Source organism: Haemorhous mexicanus, chromosome Z (genome assembly GCF_027477595.1).
Source record: "Haemorhous mexicanus isolate bHaeMex1 chromosome Z, bHaeMex1.pri, whole genome shotgun sequence".
Lineage (NCBI taxonomy): Eukaryota > Metazoa > Chordata > Aves > Passeriformes > Fringillidae > Haemorhous > Haemorhous mexicanus.
This window is the reverse complement of record NC_082381.1, coordinates 20,668,149-20,680,791: the sequence shown is the minus strand read 5'-3', so window position 1 is coordinate 20,680,791 and position 12,643 is coordinate 20,668,149. Positions and strand designations below refer to the sequence as shown.

At 37.9% G+C, this 12,643-nt stretch overlaps 1 protein-coding gene across 4 annotated transcripts in view; it reads left to right on the top strand.

Moving 5' to 3' along the window:
• Positions 1-12,643, top strand: part of MCC (MCC regulator of WNT signaling pathway) — a 183,230-nt gene that overhangs the window by 101,012 nt on the left and 69,575 nt on the right. The window lies entirely within an intron of this gene.

Below are 12,643 nucleotides of genomic sequence, written 5' to 3'. Positions count from 1 at the left end.
AGTTTCATTCACAGAAGTTAGCTGCTCAAGAGTCAAGTTACCCACAGCTCTGTTGAATACAAATAATTTGGGTAATTGCAATCTCTGACATCATGCCATGATGTTGTCACTTGTAAGTTGCCTTCCTTTGTATACCTGTCGTGTGCACAGACATGTCTTGTGTTGTTGCTTGCATATCAGCAGCTGTTACCAGCATTCATACACAGTAAATCCCCAGAAATGCTTTAGCTGAAGGCACAGCCTGCCCACTTCATGGAGAGGGAACTGTAATGACCTTACCACTGCTTTCTCCTGAAGACCTGCATTTTTCCTTGCAATTGATACAGTTATCTAAGGTAGGGGTGATGGGGAGGACAGACCAGACGACTTTGAAATTCTCAGCACAGAAAACCATGGAATATATCCAGGAAAAATACTTGAGAACATAAGGATTGCTTATGTGCAGGCTAGATTGTTACTGTAGTGGAAGTCAGTGATTTAATACATGCATAGATTGAGGTTGCTGACAGTAAAAAATCGCATGGCCAGCTGTACAGCCAGGCACTGTCCCACAGGGCTGTGCTGTGTCAAGCACCAGAACTGTAAAACCAAAGCAGTCCCAAGAAAGGCACTTGGGAGGATCAAAAGTGGAAGAGCTTGTCCTGTTAAATAGATTTGGGCATGTTAGCCTCAGATGATAAGGAAGAAAAAGACATATATGTTTTGAGGGACCATTATAAATTCATGAGTGGTGTGAAGGAGATCAAAAGGGACAAAAGTTATCCTTGAGGTGCAGAATGTGCAAAGCAATACCAGAGAAGCTTTACAAGTGTGTAAAGGTAGTTCTTACATGTTTTCTTCAACTTCTCTCTGATTTGCCACTTGCAGAGGATGCTGGACTGTCAGTCTGTGGTCTGGTCTGATACAGCACTTTAGTATGCTTTTTGACACAGGAATCTGCTTTAAGATGGAAAAAAATGATTTTTTTTTTTTCACTGATGTTTCTTCAGTTACATTTGAGTGATTACTGTTTCATTCTTAAAATTGCATTAATGATAATATTTCTTGATAGGTCAAGATTTTAGAGCCTGCAGAAACAATTGTTGAGAACGTAAATGAAATTGAATGAAAAAAAATGCACCAATGTAACTCTTCACCTAACTGTGAAGTATTCTGTTACACAAGATGGTGAAGCCATGAAAAATGAAAAAAGTAACTTCCACTTTCATTCTGCTAGATTATATGAGTAATATGCCACATGTTGTATAAATACTCAAACAGGAATGCTGTATGAATGAGGTACAATTTTAATGAAGAATTCTTACGGAATAGCTTTACATCTTTGGAATCAGCAAATTTTTTTGGCCTACGTGCTGTTCAGGGGTGAAAAATAAACCATGTGTTAGATGGAATAATGCACTGTTGATCCTTTTCTGTCAGGACAATTAACACGAGTAAAATATTTGCCCTACTTTAAACAGATAAGGAGGTGCTGCATTGTGTACCTCGTAAGATTTATGTTTCTATATTGGCAGCAAAGAGCACAAAATTTATTTGTAGAGCCTTATGTAAATTTACAGCTGTGCCAGTTACTGCTTGAAAGCTCTTTATATGTCAGGGTCGCATTGAGTCTTTTTGTACGGGTGAATGTTAGTGAAAGTGGTCATAAGAAGGATGCAGACATTTTGAAGTGTTAAGTGGAATGTGTAACACATACAATGCCTTTAAATTATAAATTTTGTCTTGTCATGACCCCTGATTTGGTTTTTTCATATGTCCATTTATAGGCATGCATTTGTGTGATATGAACATAAAAAATGTATTTTATCAAAATGCTGTGGAAGCAACTTTCTGTGCTGTCCTGACTTCCTTAGGGAATTAGTAATGTTTTTTATGTTATTATTTGATGATTTAAAGCAAAGAAAATTACACTCAAGGAGAGAACGACGGTCTCAGGGGATGTGCACTTTCCATGGAACCATGCTCTGGACTCATAAATATCTATGCAACTCCTGTTTATTTAATAGGATTGCATGGGTGAAATACAGGGTTGAATTTGGCATTCTGAGTCCAAGATAAGGAGTGAGTCTGCCTTGGGCTTGGTAGAGACAGATGCATAATATTGGGAATACTATGTAAATTAATCTCAACATGTTAGAGCAATTGCTGGTTTTCTGTGTGACTGAAACTTTCTAGTTTGGTAATAATAAGCATCTGTAATTTCAGTAAGTGCAATTAAATTTTGAGTGTGTTTATATGCAAGTGAAGATTAATTGTCTGGTAGACACATTTGAATCTGCAGGTTTATTCTTTTGCAGAAAAATTGTGGAGAAAAAATCATATAAAATGAGTAGTCTAAACCCAAATGAAATAGTGTGGTTAGAAAATGGCTTTTCATTTGCAGAAGTTTTTGACTTAAGAAAATTGTTGTACACTTCTTGATGAACAAGAATATAAAATATTTTATACCAGTTGAAAAAGAAAATAGGGACATCCTTACTTGAAGAAAAACTGAAGTTCATCTGTCAAGCCTCTGTCTCTGAACTTATAGTAAAAAAAGAAAGAAAATGAGGTCATTGTGGGAAGAGAGTTTAAGATAAAAATGTTTACTCTTGTACCAGGGTTCTCCAGACACCTGTGTGTTTCGCAGACAGAGTTTTGAACTGGGCTGAATTTCTAACCATTGCGTTCATGAACACTTCGGGTTCATAATTACTGCCTGTGCCTCCAAATTACTTTTGATCCCATCTTAACAAATTGCTGTTACCAGTTGACTCAAATGCTCTAGCTTGGTTTTGTCATGCTACAGACTCTTGATTCTCTGCAAATTTTACACCTACTTGTTTTTATACTGGGAGAAGCCTGTTAAATTGCTGAAAAGAATGAAGCAACTTAGAACAAGGTGCTGTGTCTGATGCTACAGACAGAGATACCATGTTGGGTTCTTAGTCCAGTGCATGGCAAAAAAAAATACTTCTCCTGAATGGAGTAATATATCCAGGTGTTACTGAAATCCTAAAAATTTATCTATGCAGATACTTATTCAGTAAGCAAGTTGAGGTCTGCCAGCTGTGCAGATTTATCTGTATTAGCACAATTGATAATAAACATTTATCAGTGTTTATTTTCACCTTCTTAGGTTGTGCACTAGAGGTTCTATTGCATTAAATGTAAGCTGTATGACTGGAAAAGAAAAATGTATTCATGCTATCAAGTTTTTTTGAACAGGCTCTGGTTCATGAGTGGTGTATCATCGTGCTGTTTGCTTCCTTTCAAAGGTAGTTGCTATCAGAAGGGAGTTTGAGGCATCATGCAGAAGTGTTGCTTAGGTTTTTCTGGTGGCCAGCACTAGATCTGAACATTCAAATAACTAAATAACTGGTATCTGGAGGATGAAAGGTGATGGAGGGCATTTTCAGTTTCTTGTTTCTCTGACACTGCTTTTATCTTGCAGGGGGGAAAAAAACCTTCAAGTGATTTTCAGTAATGCAAATTGTGTTTTTCCAGATAGACGAATAAGAGGTTTTAAGTAGAATTTTTCAGTAAGAGATTTATATCAAAAGAGTTATGGCATAGAGAGCAAGAACTTGAATAGGGCTATGGACTGTTTTTAGAAAGGGGCACGAGTTTGTTAGGATTGAGCATAGCAATTGTGCTTGAGTCTTTTCTTTCTTCAGCATACTTTCACTAAGAGTCTTTACAGAAATATAAAAAAATCTTACTGGTGTACTGAAATCCAGGTAAGCAGATGCTTTTTTTAGTGTTTTCTGTTGTAAACAAACTCCTCTACCAGTGTTGTAGTAACTGTTGACATACTCACTTCCTTATGACATACTCACTCTCAGAGATGATTCATCACAGAGCTGTATCGGGGCTGTATTTTGCAACAGTAATTGTTTTGTATCCAATTTGTTAAAATTATAAATTGAATAATAACATGCAGTGCAGTGGAAAACCTCAGCAGGAGGTAATGCTAACTGCTCCTGCAGTTTGCCATCCATTTGCAAAGCTTTCAGTAAAATTAGTTAGCTTTTCCCCGGTGCATTGACCAGGTAATAAGAAAGAGGAGGCAGTGAAAAATGCAAGACTTGTGATTGAAAATGCCAGAATGTACTGGGTATTTTTTAGTGAGAGAAATACTCAAAAGTAACTCACACAAAGGTTTATGGCATGGAGCTAGAAACTTCCTGCAGCAACTGAAGTTATAGTAGCATAAGTAATTTTCCTGCCTTGGATTTGTAGTAAGTCTGAAGAAATTATCTGTCCTTGGAGAAGGTGTGCATCCAGTTTTGGTTGGCTTGTGAAGATTACCGGGCAGAAGAACTGACTTCTGCCTAAAGCAGCAAGTTCTGATCTAGGAAGCAGTTGTTTGTGCTAAGAATTGACATGCTGTAGTGAGAGAGTGACCTGGGAATATAGCATGGACTAGTCTGAGATTTACAGCCAGGAGTGTAAAGGTGGTTAATACTTAAAACCCCATAACCCATATAACATGTTTTTTCCTAAAAGCATTTTAAGAACCACTGCTTCAAGCTGGGAGGTCACTGGAGACCTCAGCTTCTTTTCAGCTTTTTCACTCTAGAGAGGCTTTGACTGGTGGGTGTCTTTAGGGATGCTGGGCTTTCTGGAAGGAGTGGCCATCAGGAGATGGAAGAGGAGGAGAGCCATCAGGAGAGTGGCTGCTGGCTGGAGTTTAAAGGAGCAGGGAAGGGGAGATATGGAGGTCTCAGAGGTGCAGCTAACTTTGGGAAGGTGAAATAATTAAGAACTGTACTGAGTGTGTTTTGTTAAGCAAGTACATGTGCATCCAGAGAGTTTCACTGTTGCATCTGGGAGCTCCAGAGATGATTAGCTGCTTCTAAAAATCATTTTAGAGCTGTACTTTTGGAAGTTACATAATGGACATTCTAATGTAAAGCTCTTTTGGGCATAAGCTGACTATGGAAAGCTGGAGAGATGTTTTCTTTCTGAGAGTTTTAAACAATTGGACAAGTAGATCCCAGAGGATTTGGTGGGTTTTTTGTTTGTTTTCTGGGTTGAGTTGGTTTTTGGTTTATTTTTTTTTTTTTAATTGCTTATTGTAGAAACTAAGTGCTGATTGGACCTTGCAACACAGATCTTATTTCTCTAAATTTATGGTGAGAGCAGATCACATGGGTCATTCTGGAGACAGAGATCCTTTGTATCATTGTAAGTAGTTTATTGCTATTCCATAGTCCTATCTTTCAAAATCAAAAGTTATTTTGAGATCGTTTTTGGAAAGAACTCAAAAACTATGAGATACTTTAGTAAATTATGATTAAATTAGCATAACAAGTAATGTCTAATGTTTGAGTGGCTCTTGAATGGTGATCTCTGTTTTGAAAGATCTGTATTATTGTCAGTCAGGAAAAGCTGAGTCTGAGGGAGCAAGTTAAGTTGTTACAAAAAATGTCAGAACTCTTGGTAAACAATCCAATGTGGATGATCTTACACCCTGTCTGGAATGTTGCAGCCAGCACTGAACTGCACCATAATGCTAAATGCAAAGGATTGAGTGAGGTGCATTCTTAGGATTAGTTTTCCACTCATTTTGTTTCTGAGGGGAAAATAGTGTGCCTGTCACCTCAAGAAACTGGAAAGGAGTTTGGCATCCTGAGATTTCAAGGGAAAAGGACCTGCAATAAGCCTTGCTCTTTTTCTCCTCTGTTAATTTTCTCTGGGGATGTTGGGCAGAAGAGGAGATAGACAGATTATCTCCTTATCACTGCACCAGTGCAAAGAGGAACAGACTTATTTTTTCCTTACTTAAATTTTGTTGAGAGTAAGTGTAAGGCAAGTAAGAATGCTAAATGAGTTCACTGAAGGGGGATAAAATCCTTCTAAGACTGGATGGAGGACCTAGCTATGACCCCTCCTAGCTCATAATTTTGTAGTAATTTATTATTATTATTTTTAGTTAAAGAAAGGCTGTGATTGCAGATAGTATCTTGAAAAATGAAGACAGTATTTTGTTCTAAGCTTAGTCTCCCCACAAGCCCCTTTTCATGCCCTGCATTACTGTTGTTTTGCTCCCTCGCTGGGAGTGGAAATAGCTGCAGATTCCTCTTCTGGAAGGTAAAAGCAAGGCTGACCTTTCCTGCACAGTGTAGATGCCTGTTCTGAGGCCATTGGGTTGCACATGTGGCTGCCCTGTAGTGCTGCAGGGAAGGTTCTTAAGAATCCCAAACGAGTGAACTTGCCAACGTGTAGTTGTTTTCTGCAGTCCCCCGATTCAAGTGTTGGTCTCCTTTTGTTATTTTTAGGTCTCTGTGTTTGGATTTTCTTCTCATGGTATCTAAAATTTTCTTTTCAATGATATTGTAAACATCTGTTTTAATAGAAGTAGAGCCATTAGTCTAGGCCTTGGGCATACTCAGAAGTGCAATTAGCACCATGGTCCATTCATCAAGTGTGAATTGCCAGATTAATTTTTCAAGGGAAAATTTTCCATGATTGCATGCTTTGTTTTTTCCTTTAATACATTTTAAAACTGATCCTGCTCTCCAGAATAGCATTAGTTTACCTCTTCTGTGTACTTCTAAAACAATCTTTATTGTATTTTCTTTGTGGAACATTTTTTTTGCTTGATTTAGTTGGAATAGTTTTTTGGTTTGTTTTAAGAAATAGTTTGAAATATTCACAAGTGCCTGTAAATGTTAATTTTCAGTTAAAAAAACCCAAGCGACTTCAGTTGAAATTGTTTATAAATAATACAAACAGATTGAAAACATCTTCTGCAGATTTTTCAAATTAAAACTGTGTCTTAAAAAAATTTGGTCTTTGTTTTTCTTGAATTTGAATGGCTCCATCCTGGCAAGTGTTGGCACATTATTTGTTTAGTATTATTGCACAAGCATGTGAAGTAACTGTCTGATGTTTAATATGACAATAATTGCCTCAGAAGCACAGTCACAAAATGTCCATTTTGTGTGTCACTTTGAAAATATATGGGCTTTTTATTAGCACGTAGTTGTTTCGGACATAAAGTTTGGGCATATTTGTAGGCCTATCCTAAGCAATTCGGTGGTACAACTTCTTTGAGCATTTTGACTTTGCCTTGGGTAGTTACTTACCAGGGCTGTTGACTGTGGTATTTCGGGGCTGTGCTTTAGAGATCATACAGCTGAAAATGCCTGGGGACTATCCATCTACCATGTCACTGCTTCTGGGATATGGTTATTCTTTTATGTTTTTCCCTTCCATTCCCGTCAGTAAATTTGCAGAAACTTGGGTTTGATTACATTTATTTCATCATGTGGGCCATAAAAAATGAACCTTTTATGGGCCGTGGCTAGGAGAAGGTGGCATGAAAATTGTGTAGGACAGGGAAGAAAAATGTTTGAGGGTAGCTACACATTTATTTAGCAATCACTTTAAGTAAGTGTTGTTTGCAAGTAGTGCTGATCTGTGCTCCTGATAAAATGTAAACTTGACAATGCCTTGGGGTTTTATCTGTAACAAATGTCTGTAACATGAGTTTCATATCTTTTAACTTCTCTCTTAGAAAGATTTTTAAGCTTTGACTTGACTTTTGTTTCTTTTTATTTGGGTTTTTTTCCTGGTTATGTGATGCAATGCTGTGATTTCTTTCACACTTACTGTTCTGTGTAATTTTTTCCTCTGTACCTTGTTCACATGTCTTCAGTATATCTACCATGTCTTAGCATGAAAGTTTCTCATTCACCTCAGGAGGTAAGTGCCAGCCTTGTCTGTGCTTTCCCTGGACCAGTCCTGATACTGTTCTGTACTGCCATTTATGAAAGCTAGCAATCCACAGCACAACCACAGCCCTGAGATTGCTGAAGGTTTTATTGTTCTGTCTCCAGATGTGTTTTTCACTATGAACTTTTATCACCAACCTTTTCATTCCTTGACTGAAATCCCTCCTTTTCTTGAAGAAGAAAGGCGTCAGAAAATACAATGGATAGACGTTTGCTGTTTTGCCCTTTCTGCACTGTTAGCTGGAGTTCTAACTTGTATTTTCCATGTTGTTCTCTACACGTATCATCTCTCATGTTACAAAGCAGCTTGGGTTTTCAAAGCCAGCATGGTGTCCAGTGTAATTTGATAACAAAAGAATTGGAACGTTTTCAGAGAAGAGGCAACATTCTTAGTATTTAATCAGATGTTTTTATGTATAGTGTCATGAAACTAAGTAGTTGCAATACATGGAAAATGTCCATGTAGTGGATTATCTGCACTAAACTATGCAAAATGCCAGTGGGAATTAAAAAAGAGGAGAGAATGGCAGAGCCTAGTATTCTCTGACCAGGTTCTTTTAGACAGTCCACATGTGGAAGGTGTGATGTTTAATATCAGATTTATTTATTTGAAGATAGTTGATGGTACACAGGATTTTTGTTTCAGCATCATGTCACAAAACACAGTGAGAGCACAATAGAGATACAAGTCAACCACAGCAGAGGAGAGCAATTGCAGTGCATAGCTCAATCACAGAGCACCAGTGTGGTCTCTAATGTAAACACCCCTGCCACTCTGGGCATCCCTGGCTTTGCTAGGAGTAAATGTGTGACTTGAAACTAGCTCAAGCTCATCACTTGCTTTGAAATTCTGTCAGTTGATTATGTTTTTACAGTTTTTATTTTGGGCTGAGTCATGTATAACACCCCACTCTGGCCTGGCTAACACACTCTTAGACATTGACACTCTTAATGAGCTTGGGGAGAAATACACACCAGCTGATTTTTTCAGCTGTTGATAGTTGTTTATCAAAATCAAAACTGACCCTCAGGTCCTCTTGATGTTGAGATCAAGTCAGCTTTTTTTGCAACAGCTGTGGTCAGTCCCACCCAGCCACATTATTCCTGAGCTTCATGGACACATTCCCTGGCCTATCTCTGATCCTTCTCCCATGGCAGGGCTTTACTGATCAGCTCAGAGGACTCACAGAGAACAAATAGAATGGGCTTTTGGTGTTTGGCTGCGTTGTATTGGTGCATAGTTTGGTATGATTTTATGGCTCCCTGGTAAGTAAATCATGATTAAGTAAGCATGCCTGAGGTTACTTTTCTGAACATTGGTTCCCAAACTGGTGTGCAGCAGTACTGTAGCTAAGGAATACAGGAAGCAAAAGAAAAGGAAGAAGTTAAGATGAGTACTTCAATTTCACAAAGAATTACATGCATAGGTCCTTTTTTAATTTCTCTGTTGAAAATAGCAAACATGTGCAGTCAGTACAACTGGTTTTAGCAATATGGTTTAATTAGTCTGGTTCCAGGCTGAGGGAATGAAAAATGTGGATCAGATTTAGTGGTGAGGATCACATTTTACAATGGCTTAGAAAAATGCTGAGTGTAATAGTAATTTTCGTGCTTTTTAGGGCTTTAACCTTATCATTTTTTCAGCACCCTCATTCATTGCCCTTTGTGATTTTTCTCTTGTTTTTTTCTTGGCATCAGAACACTTTGTACAACAGTACAGTAGTCACCTGCTTCCTTGGCATTCAGTTCATCTTATTATCCTATCTAGTTCTGTATTTGTTTCCCACAAAATTCTTCAGAAATCTGACTGCCCACAAATGTTGTTCCTGATTCCTGCATAAAATATTTCACAGCGCCAAAACCAGTCTTCAAAGCACAGTGCAAAACAGGCATCACATATCATGTCTGCAGTATTGTATGAAATGCTTGTAGAAGTAGGTGGATAATGAGGAAGAAACTGCCTTCATAAAGGAGAATTGATCAGAGGTTAGGAAGTTGCATTTCCTAAGCTTGTTCTTATGTTTTTATAATTATAGTACCTTTCAGAGCTTAGCTGTACATTGGTTTGCATTTTAACAAAAGCGTATTGTGCAGTTTGTTACTTTATATTGGTAATATCTTAATAAATAATTTTTACTGTATATTTAATTTATTAAAACCTGACAGGATATACTGGGTATAGCATGTGGTGTGTATGTTTCAGTAAGCAACCTGCTGTTGTTACTGCAATAAAAGCTCAAGGAAATTGCAGCTTCTAAGCTAAAATAGGTAATGAATTTTTTATTTATCCTATGCATCTAATGTATTTTCTTCTTTTCTTGGATGATTGTGTAGAAGCAAATTGGTTGGCTAGTCTGACCCTTCTTATCTTGTTCTCACATGTTGACCCAGCTTGTCCTGTTGGAGAGTTTGGGTGCCTCAGCATCACAACAGTGGTTTTTTTCTTGATGGAATTCGAGTAGATGTGTTGGATCAATATAAAGTTTTTGAATAGCACAGGCTTTTTCAATTGACTGCTTTCTCTGTATGAAGTAGGTCTCTATGCAGTCCGTTGCTTAAAGGTTCAGACCAATATCTTGTATGGGCAGAAATCTTTGTGCTGTCTGTATTAATTTTATACACTGCTAAGTTTTTGATCTGTTTCAAAATCTTGTGTCATTAAGAGGCAGCCCACCTTGAACTATAAATGTATGGTATGGGTGTAAGTCATAGTGACTCTGCCTTATCTGTCATTGTTTGCTGAGGAAAGAAAAAAACTACTGTACTACTGTATGGCTACCTCAGTTCTCTCTTTCTCAGTTGTCACAATCTTGTAGCAGTTCAGTGCTGCAGAGTTACAGTTGTGGTTGACTTACTGGTTGAGATTTTTAAATTGAGTCATTACCACTTTAATAGTTTGGATTATGAAATTTGATTTCTAAACATGAACTTTATTTTTCCCCCACCCAGAATACTTCTGCATGGACTGTAGCTCTTTGCTCAGATGTTTCCTTTTCTGAGTTACACCAACATCCAAAGATCATGTTCCAGTTCCCACCTACCTACCTTTTGATAAACAAGCACACTGGGAAGCGTGGTCTGTGGGAGCTCTCCCACCTTAAGGGAAAGTGCCATGGTTCATAACCCCTTTTTTAATGAATTGGAGAGGAGAGCTTGACTCTACTATGAGCACGTAGTTACACTGGCTGTGTTAACCTTATGTATTCAGTAGTAGCTGGAGGCATCACTTGCACATCAAACTAGAGTATCACAAGCAGCCCTCCTCTATTATGATAGCTTCTTCTTACGTAGTCTGCCCTTTCACTGTGTTGTTTGGGGTTTTTTTGTTTTGGTTTTTTGGGGGTTTTTTTGGTTTGTTTTTGTTTTTATGGTTTTTTGTTTGGTTGGTTTGGTTTTTGTTGTTGTTTTTGTTTTTGTGGGTGTTTTTGTTTTTTTAAAAGTTTATTAGCACTTGGAAACTGAAACAGTCCAGTTAATGAAAGGGTAATTTTGAATGGTAAAAGATACAACAAGCTTTCCTTGTCCTTAATAAAGCCATCGTTTGGCTGCTTGGAGAAGAGAGATGCTATACTGAGCACAGAGAAGGATGTAACTCGCATATTGGATAGCCATGTTTGGCAGGGGCTGCTAGGCCAGGCAGCAGGGCTGCTGTAAAAGCAGGCACAGTTCATGTTGTTTCTTACCCAGCTCGCAGTGTGCATGGGGACATGAAGAACAGCTGAGCTGACTGCAGAGGGTGAAGAGGACAAAGACACATCCGTTGGAAGTCTGCCTCGTTAGTTCCACTGTTCAGAGAACAAGTTCCTTTTCATTGAGATTTTCAAATTGATGGTGTCCTTTTATATTACAAGGCCATGTGTATGGGCATTATTAGTCTTGAATTTAATTAAAGCAACAGCTGGTGATCATTTAATTACAGAGTATGAAAGGGAATGATACTTTATGTAGCATTGTTTTATTCAATTTGGAGAACTGTAGCCGTTTTTCATGTACTATTTAAAAGCTATAGTGAAGGATGTGCATTTTGATGAACAAAGTTGTGAGCTTCATTGCAACAATTCCACTCTCTTATGAGAATACAGTAAAGCAGTGGCTTAAAAATTCATCAGATTTCCTGAAAAGCTGAAGCAAGTTATGAACAGATTGGTACAATTGGTCTGGTTCTTTTTTCCCTGTGCTGTAAAATCAGTGCATAGTTTCCTTCTGCTGAAGGCCAAAAATACTTTAAGATATTCAGGATGTTTCTGGGTTTATTCAGAGTTTTCAGTGTACATACTTCATAGAAGCTGTGTAGGATATGCTCATAGCAAGCCTGAGCTCCTGAGTTTTTACATGAAAAATGAGGCTGCCTTGAGAATCTTAAATGTTCTGCAACATATAATTGTGCATGTGTACAGTTGTAGTGAAACAAATAACTGCAGGTTTGTAAGGTATTTTTGTAGCTGATGTAATAAAATCCTGTTGACTGAACTGATAGTGAGGATACACAAGGAATAACTAGTTACACAGCGCTTAAAAAGGCAGAATTCACATCCAAATACCTTTTTAAAATTATCTTTCTTGTCTTGAAGGCAGTTTTTTTCATTAACAATGGGAATACTGTATGTGAAGAGCCACTTGCCAGATGTTCTGGTCTCTCTGCTGTCAGGCAGCTGCTTTTACACATCAGTATGTGAAAACAGCTATGGTTTTGCTGGCTTCCAGTATTATAAAGGTAGAATTTGTATCAAAATAGGACTCACTAATTGACTCATTGTAAATGAAACAAGAAAAATTACTTTTAGGTGACCCGCCCTATAGAATATCAGATTGACGAACTCAAAGTGGGTGGAGGATTAGAAGCCGTTTGTATTTCAGCCTGAATCTTGGCAGCAGAGCAGTGTTTGCTGTGGTGTTTGGTCTGGTGTGAAAGGTCACTTCTG